This window comes from Trachypithecus francoisi, unplaced genomic scaffold, assembly GCF_009764315.1.
Source record: "Trachypithecus francoisi isolate TF-2019V2 unplaced genomic scaffold, Tfra_2.0 Lachesis_group16, whole genome shotgun sequence".
NCBI classification, from domain to species: Eukaryota; Metazoa; Chordata; class Mammalia; order Primates; family Cercopithecidae; genus Trachypithecus; species Trachypithecus francoisi.
The window spans coordinates 57,805,112-57,831,253 of record NW_022681461.1 but is presented as its reverse complement, the minus strand read 5'-3'; the positions used below and the strand labels follow the sequence as shown (position 1 = coordinate 57,831,253).

Genomic DNA, 26,142 nt, shown 5'->3' with positions numbered 1-26,142 from the left:
TTGCCAGATGGGTAGATTGTAAAAATTTTCCCCCATTCTGGAAGTTGTCTGTTCACTCTGATGATAGTTTCTTTTGCTGTGGAGAAGCTCTTTAGTTTAATTAGATCCCGTTTGTCAAGTTTTGCTTTTGTTGCCATTGCTTTTGACATTTTCTTTTCTTTTTCTTTTTTTTTTTTTTTTTTTTTTTTGAGACGGAGTTTCGCTCTTGTCGCCCAGGCTGGAGTGCAATAGTGCGACCTTGGCTCACTGCAACCTCCACCTGCTGGATTCAAGCGATTCTCCTGCCACAGCCTCCTGAGTAGCTAGGATTACAGGCATGTACCACCATGCCCAGCTAATTTTTTGTATTTTTAATAGAGATAGGGTTTCTCCATGTTGTTCAGGCTGGTCTCAAACTCCTAACCTCAGGCGATGTGCCCGCCTCAGCCTCCCAAAATGTTAGGATTACAGACATGAGCCACCATGTCTGGCCGCTTTTGGCGTTTTCATCATGAAATCTTTGCCCATGCCTATGTCCTGAATTGTATTGCCTAGATTTTCTTGTAGGGTTTTTATAGTTTGGGGTTTTACATTTAAGTATTTAATCCATCTTGAGTTAATTTTTGTATAAGGTGTAAGGAAGGGGTCCAGTTTCAATTTTCTGCATGTGGCTAGCCAGTTTTCCCAGCACCATTTATTAATTTAAAAAATTTTCCCCATTGCTTGTTTTTGTCTGGGGTTTGTTAAAGATCAGATGGTTGTAGATGTGTGGTGTTATTTCTGAGATCTTTATTTTGTTCTATTGGTCGATGTGTCTGTTTTGTTGTTGTTGTTACTAGTACCACGCTGTTTTGGTATAACTGATTCTTTTGGAAACTACAACTTGTCCCATGGAAATTAGGATTATTTGACATTGATTTTGTTTAAAACTGTGGGGTAGCAGTCAGGGAAGGGCAGGAGGAATGCTTTGAAGTCTCTGACACACTCCCTAGGCTTTAAGCAGCATAGTATTTACATGAAGAGTTCAGTCCTTTCAAAAACACTTGATTTCATGCAATAATTCCTGGTTCATTTTTCCATTGATTCATTGATTTATTCTTTCAACAAGAATTTGTTTTCTGTCTCCCACTCATTGTGGTGGGCCCCATGGATATGTTAATAAACAAGGCAAGTATGATTCATCTCCTTTTATGGCTTAACCTGTTAAACATGTTTAAAATGTGGTTTTTAAAAAAAATTTAAGAGTGTGCACTGGGAGCAATGCATACATATAGATGAGAGGCCTAAATTATTTAGGGCACTGTGGATGCCTTCCCCTCAAAACTGCATATCCTCAGGATATCCTGAATTTTTCTGTTAACTAAGAACCCAAAATCTCAGGGACTTATTCCTTATTTTTTATTCACCTACATGTCCACTGCAGTTTGGCAGGAGCTTCTGCTAGTGATGGTTACTCAGGGACCCAGGCTGATGGAACAGCCATGAACTCCAATGACACCAATTACTAACCCGGAGGGATTCAAAGGACTCTGAGGATTTGGCACTAATGTTCAAATACTCCACCCAAAAGTGGTACACCCTGCTGTACTCACACCTCACTGGTCAGGACTACTTATGTGGCCTCGCCCAGCTAGGAAATACAATCCTTCCAGGTACTAGGTTATGACCTGCACAAGTACTGACTCCACTGCATCATGAAGGCAGGGTAGCAGTGAGTCCCATAAGTGGGAGAAGTGGCCAGGGGCCTCAGGAAAAGAATTCCAGACTAAGGCAAAAAACATGTGTGAAGGCCACACAATTTCTTCCTGGAGTGGACCTCTATTCTGCAGATACAATTAAGTATATGTCTACCTCCAGTTAGACTGCAAATTCCAAAATCCATAGTTCTAGCACAAAGTGGGTGCTCAGCACATGTTTGGAAATAAGGAAAACAAGGTTGTCTCTGGGTTGGATATAATGAACCAGATCAGAAATACTCAAAGTTTCCTTATCGTGCCATAACCACCTCCAGGCCAAAGCAGGTCTTGCTTGAAGACTTTCCTAATCTGTGTCTGTCTCACTCCCTCTCTGATAGAACTAGTCTCTTTTTCCTTCTTTCTCCAACTATAAATTGTACAGGGAACTTCAAAGTACCTGTAACACCTTTTTACCTGTATGTGTTTATCCATTTCATCCTGCTAGATGCTGAAGGGAGACGCCTATCTTATTTGGCTTTATACCAATGTGTAGACCAGTGCCTGGGACATGGTAGTTGTCAATATTGATTGAGAAAATAAATGCATCTGAAATTGTAAGTATTAAGAGAAGGGTAGTTGGAGAGCACTGGAAATATGGGAAAATTAGGTAAGTCAGATATTATCGATAGGAGACCAATTGACTAAAACACCGTTTCAGTGACATGTACGTCTCCCAAGAAGGACGCTGCAAGTTATAGTAGCTTGGTTTGAACTGGGTTTAAATCATACATTAACATTATGCTCGTACATGACATTACAGGCACAACATGCTATCAGCTTACATATACATTCTGGTCTCTCCAACAGTGTTTTCTTTTACATTTCTGTTTGCTTAGACACTATCTGTCACAAGCCAATCCAGCGGTAACCATCCTAATCTGAGGTGGATAACAATAGCATCAACCTTGCATTTGTATGACACTTGAACTTCATAAAATGATTTAATGTCTTTTATCCCACCATCCAGAAAGGCAACTTTGTGATATCCACCATAAATAATGATTTTTTGTCATTATCAACCAGAGGAAGAGAAAAAATTCTGTGTAGTTTTTCACCTCTCTTTCAGGTTTCATTTTGCAGAGTAGCTGAGATGCTATTCAGTCTTCTCTCCCAGCTCTATTAGCCTCAGTAACTGCCTGAAACAGCAAGCCTGCAGACAAATATTCAGGCTTATGACCACAGAAATCCAAACAGAATGTCAATTTTCATGCATTTGAGGTGAATTGGGCTATTCTAATTTTTCAGGAATTGGATGTTCTTCTAGAAGACCTGTCCCTATGGCAGTAGAAGGGGCCTGTTGCTGTCAGCAAAGTTGCTCCAAGAATGACTTGTGAGCTGCAATTTTTTCACACTACTAATGCATTGCCTTCACCAGGGAGCACAGCCAGTTGCTGTGGGGTTGCATTAGAGGTTTTGGTGAAAAGCCTGGAGACCTCACTATAAAGGAGGAAGTGACAGGTGATCACTGGAACTCTACCAGTTAACTCTTCAGGGAACCTACCACCATTTATGTGTTTACCAGAGATGAGCTTCTGATTGTAATGGGACCCCTGACAAATCGAGGAGTTTTGCATTGCTGCACTTGAGTGGGACTAATAGAATGTCAGCATCAGCTTTCAATGCCCTTCCTGATGACCCATGCATAATAGCTTCCTGTGCATGGGCCTCAAGAGTCCGTGACTCACTGTGCTGCTGATACTTACAAGTTTCTGGAAATGCTAGTCATTGGAGAACCCTCTACACTCTAAATTTTTATTATAAACCCTATAGTATTTAATGGTTTAGAGCATTTACCTCCAATTATACTGCTTGGATTCACATCTCCATTCCTCCACTTTCTAATTGTGAAGCTTCAGATGAGTTGCTGTCTTTCAAAGGCTCTGTTTCCTCATCTTTAAAATAGGAATAATAATAATAGCAACTACTCATAGTGAAGATTAAGAAAATGAATGTATAGTGCCGGGCATGGAAAATTGTAGCAATTTCTCTCAATTACCTTTTTATATAGGGCCCAAGATAAGGTTTCACAAGATCAGAGAAAGATAAATCGGTTGAAATTATAAAAAGAGAGATTTTAGTAAGTTGTCTCTTACCAAGTATCAAGTACTGCCCTGGAAGAAAGGGCATGCCTTCAATAAATATTTATTGAGGACCTAATAGATATGAAGCAGTAGGCTTCAGGTAGATAAGTTGTCTGCCACATGAATGTGTTTAAGTATGGGCCAGGCAGCCACTTGGTGAGAGCAGGAGTCAGCACAGGGCATCTTTTACCACAGAAAACCTCATACAGCCTAGTGGGCTATTCTAAGATTGTTTTAATAGGATTACAAGGCTGAATAATCAATTTGCACTCACTTGAATCAACCCAAAGTTGTGTGTGGGCCACTTCATTCTGATAGGTGCCTATTAATAAAGAAGGATAAAAGAGAAGGGGGAGGGAGAACAGCAGGAAAATTACATAACTGCCTTTTCCAAATTGCTTAAAAGTCTTACCTGAAGAAAAATACATCATAATTAAGGCCCCTGGCTTCCATTTATGAAAACGCAAGAACAGCTCAATCGCTTTGCCCCCCAGCAATCTTAGAATTTTTTTTTGTCATTGTCATTATTATATTATTGAAAAGTGTTCAACATTATTGTAGGCCCTTTAGTATCACAACATGCAGGATGCAGAGGTGCACCTTGAGCTTTCTTTTCCATTTATATTGACCCTGGAAAGGAGAGATAGGTACAGAAAAGAGGTGGGTAGACAGGGGCATTGTATAAATATATAAGGTGCAGTCATGTATTCAGCAATGCTTTAATCGAGCCAAATCCTTTCCATCTGACAAGTTCCCAAAGCTCTCCCTTGAGGACACAGAACCTGAGGAATGAGCAGCTGCTTGGCTAAGGAGGTGGCAAGGCAAGCTGACAGCAGGAACAGAGCATGCGGTTAGTGGGTGAGAATGTACCAGGAGAAGGAAACTGGCAAAGGAAAGGGAGACTGAAAAAGGCCCACAAGTTACATTCCCAGAAGGCAGCCCACCCCAGCGAGCATGATACAATAGGCTCCCAGATGTCTCCCTTGTGTTATTCATCTGCCACCACAGTTCTCAATCTTGCACATGCATGTGAGTCACCTGGAAATCTTGTTAAAATGCAGATACTGATTCAGTAGGTCTGGGGTGGAGCCTGAGATTCTGCATTTCTAACAGGCTCCCAGTTGATGCTAACACTCAGGGTCTGCAGACTGCACTTTAAGTAGCAATGTACTAGGTCACGGGTGGACCCACTATGGCCTGTGGGTCAAATTTTGCCAGTTGCTTCTTTGGTGAATAAGCATGATTGGAACACAGCCATGCCAAATTGTTCACATATTGTCTCTGGCTACTTTTGCACCCAGTTGAGTAGTTGCAACAGAGACTTTATGGTTCACAAAGCCTAAAATACATTTAATGTCTGACCTGTCCCTTTAGGATAGAGATCGAAATATTTCTCCTTTATTGAAGCTAAGAAAAAAGAAGAAATTGTGTTATGTTGAGCTGAAGGAACTTGTATTGTGAATTTCAGTAAATAAGAGGCAAACTCTGGCTTTGACAAAAAATAATGATTTCTATAAACATTTAGAGGAGATTAAGACTGTAAATGAATTGAAAGAGAAACATTCCAGAACTCCATGGTTCTAGAGAAACCCTGGATCCTTGCAATCCTTCTACATTCTTTAAGACTGAAAAGAACTAGCAAAATCTTGTGTGATATCCTATGTCAACTATAAATTATCTTCAGAATCACAAAATTTATAAATTCATCTTATATCGGTTGAAAATAACATCCTTCTGCTCTTCACCACCTCATTATGGTTTTTTAGCTGTTAGAGAGTTCTTTTTATTCAGTGAGGAAACTGTAACAGCAATAATTCAACCTTAACTTTGCATGACACAGCATCTTTTCCAAATTACTTTTCACACGCACTATCACATTTGATCTTCACATTAAATCCTCCAATATAGGTAAACTAATTCCATTTGATGCAAAGAAGCAGTAATATAAAGTCTTCACTCAACAAGCTCACACTCAAAGAGACAGTGACAGACATAAACATCAACATGGTGTGACAAATGTTCATAGAGAGGTGAATGGGACACAGGTGCAGGTCAGAGGATGATGTAGGCTGTGATGGGCTGTCATTTCAGAATTTACCTTACAGGTCTTTAAATTGGGGGAAGAGGTTGTAATGGATGAGAGGATTGTTACAGCAAAAATATTAATAAAAATTTGAAGAAAAAAAGGCAATGGTAGCATTTTACAGAGAATATCATTATGAGGTAGAAGTTCTTGCATGGGAAATTAAAAAATTGAGATTCAGAATCAATACAGATTAATTAATCACTGAAGGTAGGATGCATACTGAAGACTTCTAACTCCACACATTTTTTCCCCCTATGGCTATATTAACTTTTCAAGGATGATTTTTTTTTTTTCAGGGAAGAGGATATTGTATGAGTTTATAATGACAGTTACGATAATGATGGCTAACATTCATAGAGTATGTTTTCTATGTCTTCCAAAGGACTAGCACCAATAGATGAAAGTTACCCGTTAGAAGATTTCAGTTCAGTGTAATTAAAATCTTGCTAATCTTTTCAGTTGTCCAGCAAAAGAATAAGCTATATCAGAAAAATAATGAGCTCTCTCTTTCTTAAAGGAAGTGTCTACATTGAAGCTGAATTCACAAGGGGTTTTACCGAAGAGAATGCTTTGTGTTGGCTGAAAAATCAGAATGAATGTGTCTCCTTCAAATAGAGCCAATGAATTTCCCAAGGCCACACAGTTACAGTAACTCAGCCAAAGCTAGAACCTACATGTCCCAGTTTTTTCCTCTACTTCCTTCTTCTATTATGATTACTAATATCAGATGTAAGTGACAGGATGATTAATGAGGAACCCAGCATTGTATTTCAGTAGAATAATGTTCAGTATAGACAATGATATGTGAATAGCTGTAATTCCCAGTGAAACTTTGTAAAGGACTTAGTCTACATTAAGCAATTAGGAAATTTCCTCATTCTCGCAGTCATTAAGATAACGTTCTCCAATTACTTTTTTTGTTCTTATTAGAATTGTTCTTGGGCCTTATTCAGGTACTACCCAAATGGCATACATTACAATTTGGTCTTATTTGATTGCTACTTTTTAAAAACATGCAGATACCATCAAGCATAGCTTCCTACGGTACAGTAATTTAGCTAAAGAATATGTATGAGGAAGCTGAGTATGTATGAAACAAGATAGAGTCAAACTCCAGGGAATTATGTGGACTTTTGTTTTATAGCATATTGCAATAATTTCTGATACCATGAATTTAGTCACATGTTTACTTTATGGAAAGACCTATCAATCCAGTCCTCTTTCCAATATAATTCAAAAAACATTTACTAAACATCTCAACTCTGGGCCTAGTTTCTCACCAGGCACGTGAGTAAATGAAAAGTATTCCATAATGATGTTACTGTAATCTCAAGGGGTTTTATTCTCATGAAGATTTACAAGTATGCAACCAACTGCTAGAGAAACAGAGAACCAAAAGAAGTAGAATAGACAATAAGTGCCACAGAAGGGGATTCAATATTGAACAGGAATTTTAACAACATTAATTTTCATGTTTCAGCCACATTACAGGTTGACTAAAATACCCCCGATAATCAATTAATTTATTCTCTCTTGACAGCAATCCATTTGTGCATCCGTTGTTATGCTACAAAATTGGCACAAAGGAACCATGTCCCATTTGAGTGAGATTAGCCAGTCTACTGTGGCTACGTTATGATTTTAATCCTTGTTTCCTGTAATGCTTCTATAATGCAAAACCTAATGATTTTTCTCTAACCTGCATGGTCTCCAGAGATAATGCATCTGATTCGGTCTCTAAAGTAAGGTAAACAGTGTGGTTTGGGGGTCAGCACAGCAGGCTAGAAAGCAACAGAAACAGCTGTACAGCCAAAGAAAGTGCTTAAATTCTTTTCAAACTGAGTTTGGTTTTTAGTGGCAGAAAAAAAAAAAAGTGAAATCAAAGGTACCAGTATTCCTCACCCTTCTGCTAAATATAGATTTTCATAAACTAGTCAAACACAGCTCTAAAAGATGGTTTATCTTGAGGTTAATCTCAGATGAGAAATTAATGTTTAATTAATTTTATCAAGTCAAGGGGTAGCAGATATGCCTCCTTTATTTTTGTTTAATTGGAATCTAATTACAACGAGGCCATTCATTCATTCATTTACTCAGCAAATTTTTTTAACTACATGAAGCTGAGTTTTTTAACTAAAGTAAAACTCAATAGAAAGCTCTGTGCTGCACTTATTTTCCTAATTTTAGACATTTGTCTAACTTCCCAGTGACATTACCCTTGCCTTGAGTGAACATTTGAGGAAATGTAGATAAAAATTATTTGTTCCCCTTAACCACTATCTAATTAGCAAAAATGCCAAATCTCTGCCTTTAAATTCTAAATGGCTTTGGCATAATGAAGCAGCATTATGGGTTAATTTAAGTAATACACTAAAAACTTTCATCAGCTAACAAGTGCACTTGTCTTTAAATTGATCATTTAATCCTCATGATGCCATATTGTTATGTCTTTACTTCTCAAGATCAGTGGTTCTCAACCTTGCCAGTATATTGAAATTACAGAAAGAACTTTAATAGATACTGATGCCTAGTATTCACTCCCAGAGAGACTGATTTAACTAGTTTGGGGTCCTAGTCTGCTTAGCTACTATAACAAAATACCTATGGTAACTTATACTATGGGGTAATTTATAAATGATAGAGATTTATTGCTCGCAGTTCTGGAGGCTATAAAGTCCAAGATCAAGGTACCAGCAGATGCTCTCTGCTTTCAAGATAGTACCTTCTACCTTCTCCTCACATGGTGGAAGAAACAAGGAAGCTCCCTCTGGAATCCTTTTTGTAAGAGCACTAATCCCATTTATAAGGGTAAAGCTCTCACAGCCTAATTGCTTCCCAAAGCCCTCACCTCTTAATACTATCACAATGGGTATTGGGCTCCAACATATGAATCTGGGGGTGGGGGAACACCAATATTCAGACCATACCAACAAGGTTTTGTTTATATATCCTAAGTGTTTCAAATGTGAACCTAGGATTAAGAACCACCATTCTAAACTATGAGAACATAAGCATATGATCATATTCCTCCTTTGCTAACAACCCTTCAATGATGCAACAGCCCTTACAAATGCTGGGGAAAATCCAGAATCCCGAGCACAGTTGTCAGTGCCTTCGGAGGTCCACCTCCTGCTCCTGTTTCTCCCCTTTTCCCAGCCCTCAGCAGTGTGCTTTCCATGCTGCAGGTCTTCCCACCCACCACTCTCAAGTCTGACCCAACTCCAGTCCTTGGACAAACTATTCTCTTTGATGAGATGCTCTATTTCTTCATCAGAACAGTTTCTTCTGATCTTTAGTTTTGGTGGAAGTGTCACTTTCTTACACAGAACATTTCTGTTCCTACCCATGATTCTCATCCCAAAAATGTTTCTCTACCATATCTAACACTTTACTTGTTTATTACATGGAAACTGTAGGGGTGTTGAGGATAGGAACCCTATCTGTCTTCTTTACTGCTGTGTCTCTAGTACCTAACAGTGTCTTCTACCTAACAGGAGCCCAATAGCTCCTTGTTATTGAATCAGTCATGATCCAGTCAAGAAAAAGAAACCACACCAGGAATTTGAATGGGGAAAACTTTATAGAAAAAAATTATTAACTGGTAAAATGTGATTAACTACTAAGTAGACTAAAAAGCACTCACAGCAAATGCTGGGGGCAGTTATACTCCTAAGGTAAAAAAGAATACCCAAAGAAGGAGCTAAAGGTTTGGAAAGCACCAGCTCATACCAGTGGCTGAGATTTTGACCCCATTGGAGAGGGCAGAACTGCTACCTGCTGAAGAGCAGAGAACTTCACTGGGTCCTGTGGGCCAGAGCTGGTCTACAGGAGGTCACATGTTGGGATGTTGGTGAGTTTTACTAGGGTGTCATGGGTTGAAGCTGGTCCATAGAAAGCTCCCCACTTGGGTGCCAATAGATTATAGTTGGTCTGCAGGAAGCTTCCTGCTGAGATGCTGGAGACACTCAGTGTCCCTCAGTGGAGACTGAGGGCCACTCATCACTGCCAGATGTGCAGCTGAAGGAGAAAGAGAAAAGCACACAATAAAAGCCTCTTTGTTGTTGTTGCTATGTCTGCAGTGTCTGTCTAGGCTCTCTAGTGACAAAACCGAACACTGAACCAACTCTCAAATGTGAAATGTTATAGGGCCCAGCCCCAAAATCACAAAACAGGGCAAACAGCAGTAGATTTAGAGGTGAGAGACAATCAGTTGATGTCTAGCACTGTTATCAATGATTGATAGATAGATACATAGATAGATACATAGCTGGATGGATACATACCAGATAGATAGATATCCCCAGAAAAACAAAGAAAATATTAATCCCTTCACAAAGTAAAAACCAATAGCATATTCAAATGAAAAGATAAAATCTTGATCTTTACTTTCTCCTATATTTCTTTTTATGTCTTTTTAAACATTATTTTCATTTTAAAGAACAAATAATTATATTTATGGGATATGATATGATATTTGGATATTGTGAAATGAGCAAATCAGACTAATTAATATATCACCTCACATATTTATCATTTCTTTGTGGTAAAGACATTTAAAATCCACGCATTTAGCAATTTTGAAATATATAATACATTGTAATTAACTGCATTTTTTAATTTTCTTTTTTCTATTCAGAGCTTGAAGCCTAAACCATATTGATGATAGCCATTTTACCGATCCCTATTAGAGTCGGACTTCTCTTATTATGGGCCTGAAAAGCCATGTAACTGGGATGAAGGCAAATCTTGAATTCGATATTTGGAGCTTTTGCTCAACTGTAAGATGGATATTAAATCCTTTCAATTTTGCTTTTCAGGATATTCTGGTAGCAATATTACAAGCAGTGAAAAAGCATAAACTAGAGGAAATAAATTAATCAGGATATTGCTTGTCATACTTTCATATCATTAAGAATGTTTTGAGTGCCAAATGAAAGCCTTGATGCAAAAATTAGAGCACAGAATGGCAAGATTCTTTTGATCCTTAATCAGTGCTTATAACTTCTGCAGAACATCAACTATAGCAAAGAATCATTAGTTTTCTGCTCTATTTAAACTTCTGCTTTATTTAATAAGCAAATAGTGAAAATAAAATGTACATAGCAGGAAACTAATCTTTAGCTGGTGTCAGGGATTGAAAAAATAAGCATCCATTCTAGCCTATCTCTTCACAAAATCATGCAATTGACTCAGAATGCAGTGGATTTCTTAAAGCAATTAAATTTGCTTTAAAACAGTCATGCATTTTTGACAGGTACAGTAAATGACACAGCCTTTTTAGAATTTTTTCTAAAGAGCAATTAACAATATCCATAAATAAGGAAATAGTCTGATATAAAAGAAAAGCTTTATTCCAAAGATATCTGCCAGGCAATATTGATAACACATTCCCATCCCATGAAAAGAAAGTAAATAATAAGCAATAAGAGTACTGTGGAACCATCCCATGAGACACACATACAGCCATTAAAAATGAAATGTAATAGACTTTACAACAACAAAAGGAAATGACTGTCTTATAACCATCTTCTGTTAAGTGAAAAAAAGCTGATGAAAATAGTATCTCTTGTACAATCATGATTAAAAATGAAAGGGAGAAAACCTGGAAGGCTTTTTTTTTCTTTTCCACAGGATGATTTTGTAGAAATACAGATACAAGATAAAAAAGGGAAGCAAATTTTGGTAGATTACCAAATTGTCCTCCTAAAAGGTGTTGTACCACATGTACATATACTTTCCTACTAGCCATGCATTTTCCATATTTTTGCATATTCCATAATGTACATAGATAATGTTTATACCAGAGAAACTAGCTAGTATATTTTGCTTCAAAACTTTCAAGGAGGGAGTGGCCAAGATGGCCAACTAGAAGCAGCTAGTGTGTGGCTCTCACAGGGAGGAATAGAAGGGGCAAGTAAATACAGCACCTTAAACTGAAACATCCAGGTACTTGCATTGGGGTTAATCAAGGAAACAACTGGACCCACAGAGAATGGAGAAAAGCAAGGCAGGACAATGGCCCACCTGGGAGCAACATAGAGCCAGGGGATCCTCCCCTGCCCAGGGAATGGTGAGTGAATGTGTGACCCCAGGAAACCACGCTTCTCCCACAGATCTCTGCAACCTTTCAGTCAGGAGATCTCCTTGTGGACCCACTCCACCAGGGCCTTCAGTCTTCAGTGTGACAGACAGATCTATGTGTAGTCTTGGCAGAGCAGCCACTCAGGCATGCATGGAGACCCTGGAGCCTTAGATACCTGGCCCTTCCAGCAAAAGTAGCTACAGCTCTGGCTAAGTGGGAGGTTAGACTCCTATACATACCTCTAGGAAAAAGGCTGATTCCAGGGTTCTGAGCAGCAACAGCCTGCAGGCCCCATTTCCATGGCACCTCACAAAGTAAGATGCACAACCAGCTACCAGTAGTGGCATTGCACCCCCTAAGAAGGAGCTCCCAGGGGGCGGGGCAGCAAACATCTTTGCTGTTTGGGCACCTTAGGCATTCCAACCTTCAGGCTTTGGAGAGTCTGAGCCCGCCTGGGATAGAAGGGATCCCCCAGAACAGCACAACTGCTCTACCAAAACGTGGTCAGACTGCTGCTTTAAGTGGGTGCCCAATCCTGTTCCTCCTCACTTGGCTGGACCTCCCAACTGGAGCCTCCAGCCATCCCACACAAGCTCTCTAGCTGACAGAGATCTGAAACCGTGGGACAGGGCTCCCAGAGGGAGTGGTGGTCTGCCATCTTTGCTGATTGGGTGACTTAGCCATTCTAGCCTTTGGGCTTCGGAGTGTCTGAGGTGACAGGGAGCTGAAGTTGACCCCCAGCACAGCACGGCTGTTATACTAAAACATGGCCAGACTGCTTTTTTAAGCAGGTCCCAATCCCATTCCTTCTCACTGGGTGGGACCTCCCAAGTGGGGTCTCCAGTCACTCCCTAAAAGTGCCATAGAGCCAGCAACAGGTCTGTGCCTCCCTGGAACAAAGCTGAGAAGGAAGGAGCTTTGTCCCAGAGGGAGGGATAGGCTGCCATCTTTGCTGTTTTGCAACTGTCACTGGTGACACCTCCAGGTTCTGGAAAATCTGAGGTGACTAGGAATTGGAGAGGGCCCCAAGCATACCACAGCAGTCCTACAGAAAAGTGGCCAGACTGTTACATGGGTGCCCATTCCCGTATTTCCTCACCAAGCAGGTCCTCCAGACTTGGGCCTCCAGTCACCCCCCACCAGAGCTATCAAGCCAATACTACCTCAGCAACTGCCCAGACAGAGCCTCCAGAGGCAACTGAAAGTCTCTTGGCCACTGCCTCTACAGTGGAACTGCTCTTGCCACCCTTGCACTTAGGAGCAAAGACCCTAAGTGCCTTATCCACACCTCCAACAAGCTGCAGTCGACCCAAGAAAAGGAGGCCAGTCCACCTTCCATGGGTCCCACACCCCTCCATCAGCTCGTCACCAGACAAGGAACCCCTGACTTGGGCCCACAGCACAAACCTTCCACCTTGGTCTGACTGTACTGAGCAATTGCTGACCTGCATTTCTCGGGGGCAGAACCCCCAGGAGTCAAGCAAATGACCCTTGGCTACAACCACTATTAAGATCCCTTTTTCTGCTGCCTGTAAACTGGGGAAAAAACATAAACCCTGAGAGCATTCCAGAGCTGCAGTGGACAGTCCAGGAATGCCACATTGTGAACTATAGCCAGCATTAAAGTGGAAAAGGAACCCACGCTTTCAGAGCACTGAGAGAGAACATAGCTCCAACTATAAGGAAACATAGGGGAGCCACACAACCAAGCAAGAGTCAACCAACTGACCAATAAGCCTAAGTGTCACCTGCTGGATCATACCCAAAGCTTCAACACCAAAAATAGCTCACTAATATACGCCCCTCTGAAACCAGAGACAATAAGTTAGCTTCAAATAAAGACCCCATACAAAGCCTCGGCCCAGTGAAAACATCCAAAAAAGAAGTCTATTGACTGTGCTCAATCTATGCTGCAGTTAAAGGAACACCCACACACTGTGATGAGAAAGAACCAATGCAAGAACTCTAGTAACTCAAATGTCCAGAGTGTCATATGTCCATCAAATTACTGCACCAGTTCTCCAACAAGAATTTTTAACCAGGCTGAATGGGCTGGAATGACAGAAATACAATTCAGAATATGGATAGAAACAAAGATCATTGAGATTCAGGAGGATGACAAAACCCAATCCAAAGAAAATAAGAATCACAATAAAGTGATACAGGAGCTGAAGGACAAAATGGCCTATATAAAAATAACTTAATGGGTCTGACAGAGCTGAATAACACAACACAAAAATTTTGCAATGCAATCAAAAGTATTAACAACAGAAAATATCTAAGCTGGGGAAAGAATCTTAGAACTTGAAAACTAGCTCTCTGAAATAAAAATAAAGAAAAAAGAATAAAAAGGGATGAATGAAACCTCCAAGAAGTATGCAATTATGTAAAAAGGAAAAATCTATGAATCATTGGCATCCCTGAAAGGGATGAGGAGAAAGCAAACAACTTGGAAAACATATTTCAGAATATCATCCATGAACATTTCCCCATCCTTGCTAGAGAAGCCAATAGTCAAATTCAGGAAATACAGAGAACTCCTGCAAGATTCTACATGAGAAGATCATTCCCCAAGACACATAATCATCTGATTTTCCAAAGTCAAAATGATAGAAGGAATGTAAAAGGCAGCTGGAGAGAAAGGGCAGGTCACCCACAAAGGAATCTCCATCGGGCTAACAGCGAACCTCTCAGCTGAAACCCTGTATGACAGAAGAGATTGGGGGCCTATATTCAACATTATCAAAGAAAAAAATCTTCAACCAAGAATTTCATATCCAACCAAACTAAGCTTCCTAAGTGAAGAAATAAGATCCTTTTCAGATAAGCAAATGTTGAGAGACTTCATTACCACCAGACCTGTCTTACAAGAGATCTTGAAAGGAGTACTAAACATAGAAAGGAAAGACTGCTACCAGCTACTACAAAAACACACTTAAACACACAGACTAGTGTCACTGTAAAGCAACTCCATGAACAAGCCAACGTAGCAACCAGCTAACAGCACAATGACAGGATCAAATCCACATGTATCAAGGTTACTATTGATATGTATGGATTTGATCCTGTCATTGTGCTATTAGCTGGTTACTAACAGCTAACTGGTAAACGAGCTAAATGCCTTGGCAAATGGGCTAAATGCCCCCACTTCAAAGGCACAGAGTGGCAAGGTGCATAAGAAAGCAAGACCCAATGGTATACTGTCTTCAAGAGGCCCATCTCACATGTAATGACACTCATAGACTCAAAATAAAGGGATGGAGAAAAATCTATGAAGCAAATGGAAAACAGAAAAAAGCAAGTGTTGCAATCCTAATTTCAGAAAAAAACATATTTAAAACTAATAAGAATCAAAGACAAGGAAGGGCATTACATAATGGTAAAGGGTTCAATTCAACAACAAGACCTAACTATTCTAAATATACATGCACCCAACACAGGAGCACCCAGATTCATAAAGCCAGTTCTTAGAGACCTACCAAGAGACATAGAGACATAGACTCCTATGCAATAATAGTAGGAGACTTCAACACTTCAGTGGCAGTATTAGACAGATCATCAAGGCAGAAAATTAACAGATATTGAAGACCTAAACTCAGCATTGGATCAAATGGTCCAATGATATTCTGACAGACCTTTACAGAACTCTCTACCCAAAACAAAACAACAGAATACACATTGTCATTGCCACATAGCACATACTCTAAAATTGACCACGTAATTGGACATAAAGCAATCCTCAACAAATGTGAAAGAACCAAAGTCATATCAAACACACTCTTGCATCACAATAAACATAGTAGTCAACACAATGAAAATCATTCAAAATCATACAATTACATGGAAATTAAACAACATGGTTCTAAATGACTTTTGGGTAAACAATGAAATTGAGGCAGAAATCAAGAAGTTCTTAGAAAATAATGACAGGAAAGATACAACATGCCAGAATCTCTGGGACACAGCTAAGATAGTGTTCAGAGGGAAATTCATAGCACTAAATGGCGCATCAAAAAGTTAGACCTCAAATTAACAACCTAACTTCACAACTGGAAGAATTAGAAAAGCAAGACAAACCAACCCTAAAGCTAGCAGAAGAAGAGAAATAACAAAAATCAGAGCTGAATTTAAGGAAATTGAGGCATAAAAAAAAAAAATTCAAAAGATCAATAAGTCCAGGAATTATTTTTTTGAAAAAATAAAATAGATAGTCCACTAGCTAGACAAATTAAGAAGACAGAAGATTCAAATAAAAACAAATAGAAATGACAAAGGGAATGTTACTACTGGCCCCACAGAAATAAAAACAACCATCAGAAATTACTATGAACATCTCTATGCACACAAACTAGAAAACTTAGAAGTGATGGATAAATTTCTGGACACATACACCCTCTGAAGACTGAGCCAGAAAAAATTGATTCCCTAAACAGACCAATAATGACTCTGAAATTGAATGCATAATAAATAGCCTACCAACCAAAAAAAGGCCAGGACCTGATGGATTCACAGCCAAACTCTACCAGATATACAAAGAAAGGTTGGTACCATTCCTACAGAAACTATTCCCCAAAAAAATGAGGAGGAGGGACTTCTCCCCAATTCATTCTATGAGGCCATAATCATATTAATACCAAAACCTGGCAGAGACACACACACAAAAGAAAAGTTTAGACCAATATCCTTGAGGAACATTGATGCAAAAATCCTCAACTAAAGACTTGCAAACCAAATCCAGCAATATATCACAAAGCAAATCCAGCATGATCAAGTAGACTTCATCCCCAGGATGCAAGTTTGGCTCAACATACGAAAATCAATAAATGTGATTCATCACATAAACAGAACTAAAGACAAAAACTACGGGATTTTCTCAATAGATATAGAAAAGGCTTCCCTTTAGGTTAAAAACTCTCAATAAACTAGGTATTGAATGAACATACCTCAAAATAATAAGAGCCATCTATGACAGACCCAAAACCAACATTATACTGAGTGGGCAAAAGCTGGAAGCATTCCTCTTGAAAACCAGCAAGACAAGGATGCCCTCTCTCACCACTTCTATTCAACATAATATTGGAAGTCCTAACAAGAGCAATCAGGCAAGAGAAAGAAATAAAGAATCTCCAAGCAGGAAGAGAGGAAGTCAAACTATCTCGTTTGCAGACATGATTCAATATCTAAAAAGCCCCATAGTCTTAGCTCAAAAGCTTCTTCAGCTGATAAACAACTACAGTAAAGTTGCAGATACAAAATCAATGTATAAAAGTTACTAGCATTCCTATATACCAATAACAAACTGAGAGCCAAATCAGAATGGCAAATTCATTCACAATTGCCACACACACAAAAACAAAATACCTAGGAATATAGCTAACCAGAGAGTTGAAAAATCTCTACAATGAGAATTACAAAACACTAGTCAAAGAAATCAGAGAAGACACAAATGGAAAAATATCCCATGCTCATGGAAAGGAACAATCAATATCATTAAAATGGCTATACTGCCCAAAGCAATTTACAGATTCAATGCTATTTCTATCAAACTACCAATGACATTCTCATAGAACTAGAAAAAATTATTTTAACATTTATATGGAACCAAAAAAGAGCAGGAATAGCCAAGGCAATTCTAAGAAAAAAGAAAAAGGCTGGAGGAATCATGTTGCCTGACTTCAATCTATACTACGAGGCTACAGTGACTAAAACAGCATGGTACTTGTACAAAAACAGGCACATAGACCAATGGAACAGAATAGAGAGCCCAGAAATAAGGCTGCACATCTATGAACATCTGATCTTTGACAAACCTGACAAAAACAAGCAATGGGGAAAAGACTCCCTATTCAATAAATGGTGCTGGGATGACTGCCTAGTCGTATGCAAAAAAGTTAAAGCTGGACGCCTTCCTTACATCATATACAAAAATCAACTCAAGATGAATTAAAGGCTGAAATATAAAACCCAAAACTGTAAAAACCCTAGAAGACAACCTAGGCAATACCATCCTGGACCTAAGGAATGAACAAAGATTTCATGATGAAGATATCAAAAGCAATCATAACATATCAGCTAATTGACTTTCTGTGATTGGTTGAAACTTAATTCAAAATTAGTCAATTATAAAGAATACATAAAGTTTTAGTTTGCTTGCATAAAGGTTCATCAGAAACAACTCCAGGCTAATGGCCTTCTGCTTACTTTGCTTTTTTTTTTTTTTTTTTTTTGAGATGGAGCCTTGCTGTGTCACCCAGGCTGGAGTGCAGTGGCACAATCTCGACTCACCACAAACTCTGCCTCCCATGTTCAAGCGATTCTCCTGTCTCAGACTCCCAAGTAGCTGGGATTATAGTCGTGCACCACTATGCCTGGTTAATTTTCGTATTTTTTTAATAGAGACAGGGTTTTTGACAGGGTTTTGCCATGTTAGCCAGGCTGGTTTCGAACTCCTGACCTCAGATGATCTGCCCACCTGGGCCTCCCAAAGTGCTGAGATTACAGGTGTGAGCCAATGTGCCCAACCTATTTTGCTTTAAAAGTAGAAATATGCACACGAAATAAAGAGATAAGATAAAATAAAATTTAAAAAACAATGTTTCTAAACGCAAGGTGCTTACACTAACACTCTAATAAAAGAAACAGCCAAATAATCAGAAATAAAAATTCAGTTTGAGCAAGTATGTTGAAGTAGAACTGAATCATATGGCAAGTGTGTGTTTAACTTAAGAAACTTTCCAACTGGCTACAGCTAGATGTTTGCCTTACTTGGGTGTGGTTCAATGGTAGATCCTTAGTTATGTAACAACTGTTTTATAATAAATGTGTAGTGATATCTCATTTTGATTTTAGTTTTCCCTATTGACCATGGATAGTTCCCTATTGAGCAATTTTTCACGTGCTTGTTATCCTTATATTTTCTTTTGTGAAGTGTCTGTTCAAATCTTTTTCCCATTTTTTTACTGGGTGGTTTGCTTTCCTCTTATTGAGCTATGAGCATCTCTTAATATATTCTGGATCCAAGTTGTTTTTCAGATACAGGCTTTGCAATTAATTATTTTCTCATCTATGACTTGACTTTTCATTCTCATAACTTGTACATGAATGTTCACAGCAGCTTTATTTGTAATAGCTGAAAACTGGAAACAATAAGAATGGCCAATACAAATGTCCATTAACAATACAAATATCCACTCCACTCACTCCTTCTGCTTCCTGTCCAAAACTTGGTGTTCCTCCTGTGGCCCTGTGGCAAGCCATGCCTTTCATTTCTAGGAACTATGAGTAACATTAAACTTTTTTCCCCAATGACATTAATCTTTCCATGATGTCACTCAGTCACTTCTATACATACATAAACAAATCATGCACATCCATACAATAGGATGCTACTCAGGAATAAAAAGGAATGAGCAATTGATACATGTAACAATATAGACAAATATCAAAATAATTATGCTGCGTGAAAGAAGCCAAATAAAAAATAAATAAATAACTTCGGTTATATGAAACTCTTGAAAATTCAAACAAGTCTATAGTGACAGAAAGCAGATGAGTGGTTTGAGGTAGCCAAGGTTGGATAGAGATCAGGGAAGGACTGTCAAGAGGGATTACAAAGAGCATAAGGAAACTTTGGGGGAGATAGATATGTTCATTATCATGATTGTTAATGGTTTATGGGTGTATTCAGAAGTAAGTCAGAACATATCAGATTGTCCAATTTAAATATGTACGTCAGTTACACCTCAATAACTGTTAAAATGCAATTTGAAAAATATGACAATATAGATAATTACAGGTTCCTGTAGAAGCTCAGAGGAAGAGCATCTACTCTTGACTCACAGGTCAGGGGAGAGTTCCCAAAAGAAGTGGCACCCAAGCCGAGCCTTGATGAAAAGGGCAGGATAGGAAGGATGTACATGTCACTCTGTTCCATCCTGAGTACCAGCAGACCTCTTCACTACTCATAGCATTCTCTCCCCTTGAACTTACAGGTCACCTTGTTGTGTGTTTTCTTAGATTTCATATTTGTTTATTTGGCATTCATTCATCACAGGGCCAATTGTATTCGCTATATTTCCTTATTTTCTGTGTTCTTGATGCTCTGACATCGGGAGCTTTACAAACTCCTGGGAGAGACCTCCACTCCTACAGATGGCTAAATCCTAAAGAGCCTAAGACTACTTGCCTAAGAGCATGCCTTTTATATACAAACCCAATTATCCTGCACTGCTACCTCCAACTACCTCCTTATCTAACTCTCATACACTAAGCCAATATTTCCCTTACCTAAATAATTCAAGCACCAGACAGCTAGAGAGACCACTCCAATAGCCCAAAGGCCCTAAAATTATTCATACTAACTAATTCTAAATTGTTTACCCTGCCTTGCCTCCCGTTCCTGAAAAAAACCCAGTAAAGACCATGATTTAAGCACCCCTGTTTCTGCTTCCTGACCAAAACTTGGTGTTCCTCCCATGGTGAGCTGCACCTTTCATTTCTAGAAACTGTGAGTAACATTAATTTTTTTTTCAATGGCATCAACCTTTCTATGCTGTCACTCAGTCACCCTTATAAATTAAGACCTGGACACAAAACACACCTGAGAGTCATTCTCAACACTGTGCTCTAAGTAGGCGATACTAATGAGATAGTATTAAGATGAGAGTTGAAATTTGCTTGCCGTCTCTGAAATAGGAATTATTCTGTTAAAGAAATGATCCAAGGATTTTAGAATATTCTGTTTCCAATTCTGGTTCCCATGTGTTCCACCATGAAATGGAAGCTGATAACTAAAAGATTGCAATCATTCCTAAGGTCTCCTCTAAACAAACAGCATCTTATCAGGATGGATTTCCTGAAAGGGCCCAAGGTGGGAATTCTCATGCAAGTGATTGATTAGGGAGAGTGCCCTCAGGATACAGGGAGCAGGGAAGCAGGGGAGGGGAGGGGAGAGCAACTGAGCAAAGATGTCGTATCAGCTGGAGCCTTTGCTTAATCTGACCCCACTGGAAACTGGAAGAAAAACTGCACAACAAAGTTCCTCTCACTTTTGCATCCAGGGTTCATCAGTCATTGGCTGTGGGCTGTGGAGTGTGGCAGGGGGTGAGGAAGGGCAGTAACTGTCCTAGCAAAGTGGAAGAAATGAGAAGGGGAGCTGTGGGCTATTAGCAGCCAACACTCAAGGCACCTGGAGGATGAGAACCAGCCTGGAAAGGGGGATCTGGCCTGGACAGCAGGGACTTTGACCACGGTAGCTTCCCCTTTTCCCCTTTCTTCTAATATTCTGATCTTAGGTTTTAGAACAATGATTCTATACTTAAATTTCTACAGGAAGAGGAATGCAAATGAATAAGATAACTGTAGGTACAGAAAATTATTTCTCTACTTCAAGGGGAAACAAATAAATGCAATAATAACACTCAAATGTGACCTTGGTATCAGACAGAGGCTGACTCACTTGGGAGCAAACTCAGCTCTGGCCTGTGTTTTCATGTAGGAATATGAATCCAGCATTGGTAGGTCTTCCAAATGTTAAAGAAAAGCCAACAATCTTAATGTGAGAGCTATTAATTTCTGACTGTAGTACCCAACTAAAAATAATCATTTTACAAACATCATTCATGAGTTGACCTATGGGTATCAATATGCAATCTCTACTTTAGGAAAGTAATAAAAAATATAGTTACTCTATACAAAAAGTTTCCCACAGCTTTAGAGTCCAAAATTTATAAGTAAACAGTGACAGACAGGCATCCTTATTATACCACTGTGTTACAGAAATCTAAAAAAGTGATATGGAATATACAATAAAGATAAAATATTAGGAAAAGAAAAGACCCAAAGCATAAAAAAAATTACGTGCTTATCCAAAAGAAATTCATAGAGCCATGCAACGTAACTTTGCCGTGGAATATATGAACTCTTTGAAAATCTGATTAAAACCATAGACCCTTTTTTTCAGAAACACATGTGTATTAGTCCACTCTCGAACTGCTATAAAAATACTACCTGAGACTGGATAATTTGTAAAGAGAGGAGGTTTAATTGACTCACAGTTCTGCATGGCTGGAGAGGCCTCAAGAAACTTACAATCATGGAGGAAGGCAAAGGGGAAACAAGGCACAGCTTACATGGCAGCAGGAGAGAGAGAGAGAGAAGGGAGGAACTGACAAACACTTTTAAACCATCAGATCTCATGAGAACTCACTATCACAAGAAGAGCAAGGGAGAAATGCCCCCATAATCCAATCACCTCCCACCAGGTCCCTCCCTTGACATGTGGGGATTAAAATTTCAGATAAGATTTGGGTGGGAACACAGAGCCAAACCATATCAATGTGCATAGTATATGGAAGTACGCACATACAAATTTACATGCCATTCCTGAGGATTTGTGGACCCTGGAAGCCCATTATGGACCCCAGCTTAAGAGCTCTTGCCATGGCCCAGAGGAGCAAGACAGAGCAGACAAGGTATAGTAAAGATGCATCACCCAGAAAAAAGGAACTACATTTTTTTCTCTTTCCTTCACTAAGAAGGGTATGAATAGCTAGCTTCAAAAAGTCTCCAGGGGCCGGGCGCGGTGGCTCAAGCCTGTAATCCCAGCACTTTGGGAGGCCGAGACGGGCGGATCACGAGGTCAGGAGATCGAGACCATCCTGGCTAACACGGTGAAACCCCGTCTCTACTAAAAAAAATACAAAAAATTAGCCGGGCGAGATGGCGGGCGCCTGTAGTCCCAGCTACTTGGGAGGCTGAGGCGAGAGAATGGCGTAAACCCGGGAGGCGGAGCTTGCAGTGAGCTGAGATCCGGCCACTGCACTCCAGCCTGGGCGACAGAGCGAGACTCCGTCTCAACAAAAAAAAAAAAAAAAGTCTCCAGGAATCTAAGCACCTCTGAGAACATGTCACAAAAGGTGAAGATGCTGTGGATGATGCTTTCAGGTAAGATCACCTGGGGAAGATGACTCCAAAGAGGCCCAACCTTTCAATCTCATGAGTAAAATACTTAATGGAATTTTAGTGGCATGGGGCATGCAGCTTCCTTATGAAGTGATTGATTTGATGTTTATTTCCAAAAGTTAAGTCATTTCAAATAAATTCTTTGTTAAGATATACTGTTAGGAGTGAGGAAAAAAGAAACTAGGCCAGCACTAGCTGTGACTGTAATATGAATTGCCTATAAGCAGGGGCTGGACACTGGTGCAGCACTGAGATATTACATGACCACCCTGCATGAGTCACTAATCAACAGAGAACAAAAAGTGTCCCTATGCCTGATTTTACAATCTAGAGCTTATGCACACCTCCCCTGAAGGTGAGCAGCCAAGTACATCCTGATACACACCCCTCCACTCATGAGCCATGACTCTGAGCATGTTGATTTTTCTCTACCTTGATTTTCTACTCCGTAAAATGCAGCTATAGTGACCATTGAACAACAAATATTGAATGCAAGGCACAGAACCTTGGAAAAAATGAGTCGCCTTCCTTCCATGGCAAGGAATGTGCCAACATTTGGTTGAATCTACTGGGAAAACAATGGTGTTACCTGGGTATTCTACAAATAGACTTCTGCAGGTGAGGCTAGATGAAGTATCCACTTGGTTCAGGTTATATCACTCCACTCCTTTATCTTAAAATGTATAAAATAAAGCCCTCCTTTTTATAGAAAAGCAAAGAATCTTCATCACTATTTGGTGTATCCTCATTGAGACCACAACATATAGATTTCCTTGGTCTCTATAATTGCAGAAGTAATTCTAAACTCTGTCAACAACAGCCTTATTAACCTAGATGGTGTTAATTTGCACAGTTCTCTACTTAGTATCACTGTTTTCTTTGCATTAAACAGGAGATGCTTCCTTATTCCAAATCTTACCACCGACCCCTCCAAAGACACACGTTCTACCAGCAACAACCTGTGTGGTATTGTAGATGAGCTCATGAAGCTAAATTGAAATCCCCCAGGAGGTAAAATAATGTAATTTAAAGAAGCCCACATCCCACACATCTGCCTATATCCAGAGGACCAAAACCATTAAGGAACAATGCAATTCACATGGTGTTTCAATATTGCTGTGCTTCTAGATTGCTGCCCAGTAAATACAACTCCTGACAGTCACCTGGAATTGATTACCCTGCCTTGTCAAGCAGCTTCTATTGTTTTTATTTGTAATGAAACTGAGAACTCAATTCTCAGCAACCTCTCAGGGTCTCTTAGAGGCTATTTCATAAAATTAAAGTTTTTCTCCTACAAAAACTTTTTCTTCCAAAGTATACTACAAGGGTTTGAATCAAACCCAGCTTAGTAATTGACTGAGAGGCATTAGGCTACATACATTTTGACTGTTCAATGAGATGGTGAAGATAAAATCACACTTCCTAAGCATTTATTATGTACAAGTCCTTGTTCAAGGGGCTTTATGCAATCTTGTCCATTTTTATTCTCACAACCAACTTCAGAAAAAGGTGCTCCTATCAAGATCTTGCACCACAACAAAAACTCAGCATTGACCTAGTTAGAAAAACAAAAGTTTAAGGCAAGTTTAAACCTTTATTCTGCCTCTTATAAGCTATGCAACCTAAGGCTGAGAGTCAGTTTCCTCATGCTTAATATGGAAAAATGCAACATGCATGTAGTAGGATTAGTTTAGCGAATGAGTGAAGAAGCATTTAGCACAGTATCAGGCAACAAAAGGCAGTTCCTTTCTCAATGATCTCTCTCTTTAAAGCTCGTGATGTGCATGTGTGTGTTTGTAGTACATGTGAGTTTGAAACCATTGGGTAAAAAATTCTCATGCATGATTCATCTAAAAACATAAGACCTCATCAGACTCTTCTTTGGGCTATTTTTCATTCTCTACTTCCACTTAACAATACATGTGCCTCTCCCTCTTTTCAGTATTCTTCCTTTGCCGTCCCTGGCCCTACCCCCAACCCACACCCACCACCTTCTCTGCTCTTCTACCTAGCTATTTGCCTCACAAAATGCTACTTCCTTCAAGACAGCCAATCCAATTCCCCCAGTAGGGAACTCTTTGTCCTCAAAACATCTATGTGACCTCCAAAGCACAAAAGCCTGAGGGGCCCCCTGGCATCAGGACACCCATATCGGGCCTTGTGGAAGGCTGAACCACTGTTGCATATACACTTACTGTAAAAACCCCTCGTATGATTTTGTTTCTCTAAAACCACTTCACTGTGTATGTCCATTTAAAATGGACCCTATTGATTTGAGATGAAGGTGTCCTATCTACACGGTCTCGCCTAGTCTATTCAATGACTGTGAAGACAAGACCAGTACCAATATCCTAAGGGCAGCTGATAATCACACATGTGACTTCTTCTGGTTCTGCTCAATTACTGCAATCACCTTGTTTCTCTAAGTATTGACATGCAATTTTCCATGCCTGTTTTCTTTCTTGGTCTTTGTCTACATATTGGCTGGAAAATCAATGTATGCACTCTACTCTTTGCATCATGAATCTGAGAAAATTGAGGAAACGAACACTTCTGTGGCACAATTCCCTTAAATGCTACAAGGTGTAGTTACAGTCAAAGCTCATTGTTTACTATGCCCTTGCTTTTCATTTTTGGCTGAATGCCCCCTCAGTAATGTTGGGCAGCATTAGTAGAGTGTTTTCTCTGTGTTAGGCCCTATACTAAGTCATTGTCACAACCCTGTGAGGCTGATAATGTTATCCTTATTCTACAGGTAAGAAAACTGAGATCAGCCTTGTCAAAAGCAAATATGAATTGAAAAGAAATAAAATATTTTCTAAGGAACAAATATGTAATCTATTGTAATGGAAATGTCATGGTTTTCAGACTGGATAACCCTTAGCTCAAATCCCAGGCATTCACCAATCTGAATCCCCAAGGAAAGTTGCTTCATCTCATGAAGCCTCAGTTTTCTCACCTCTAAAATAGGAACAGTAATTCCTACTACACAGGGATAATTGTAGGAGTAAGTAAGCAAATATATAGATAGAGTGTGAACCATAAAATACCTCTCCAAGTGTTTATTACCTTCCTTCCCTTATGACTGCAGTGGGCACACATAGAGAAAATGGGAGGCTATATATACAGTCAGACATTTTGGCTAAGTTATTACACAACCCAGCCTGCTGGCCTTTCAGAGTAATGCTCATATCCATGTGCTAACCAATTTGGAAA

The 26,142-nt window shown here is 39.5% G+C and overlaps 1 long non-coding RNA gene across 2 annotated transcripts in view; it reads left to right on the top strand.

Moving 5' to 3' along the window:
* The window catches only part of LOC117098692, a 96,559-nt gene that overhangs the window by 27,377 nt on the left and 43,040 nt on the right, over positions 1-26,142 (top strand). Inside the window, exon 2 of one of the 2 annotated variants that reach the window (XR_004443540.1) lies at positions 2,961-3,045. The exons of the other annotated variant lie outside the window; for it this stretch is intronic. This is a non-coding gene — a long non-coding RNA (uncharacterized LOC117098692). The remainder of the gene's footprint in view (positions 1-2,960; positions 3,046-26,142) is intronic. 2 annotated transcript variants of the gene reach the window in all.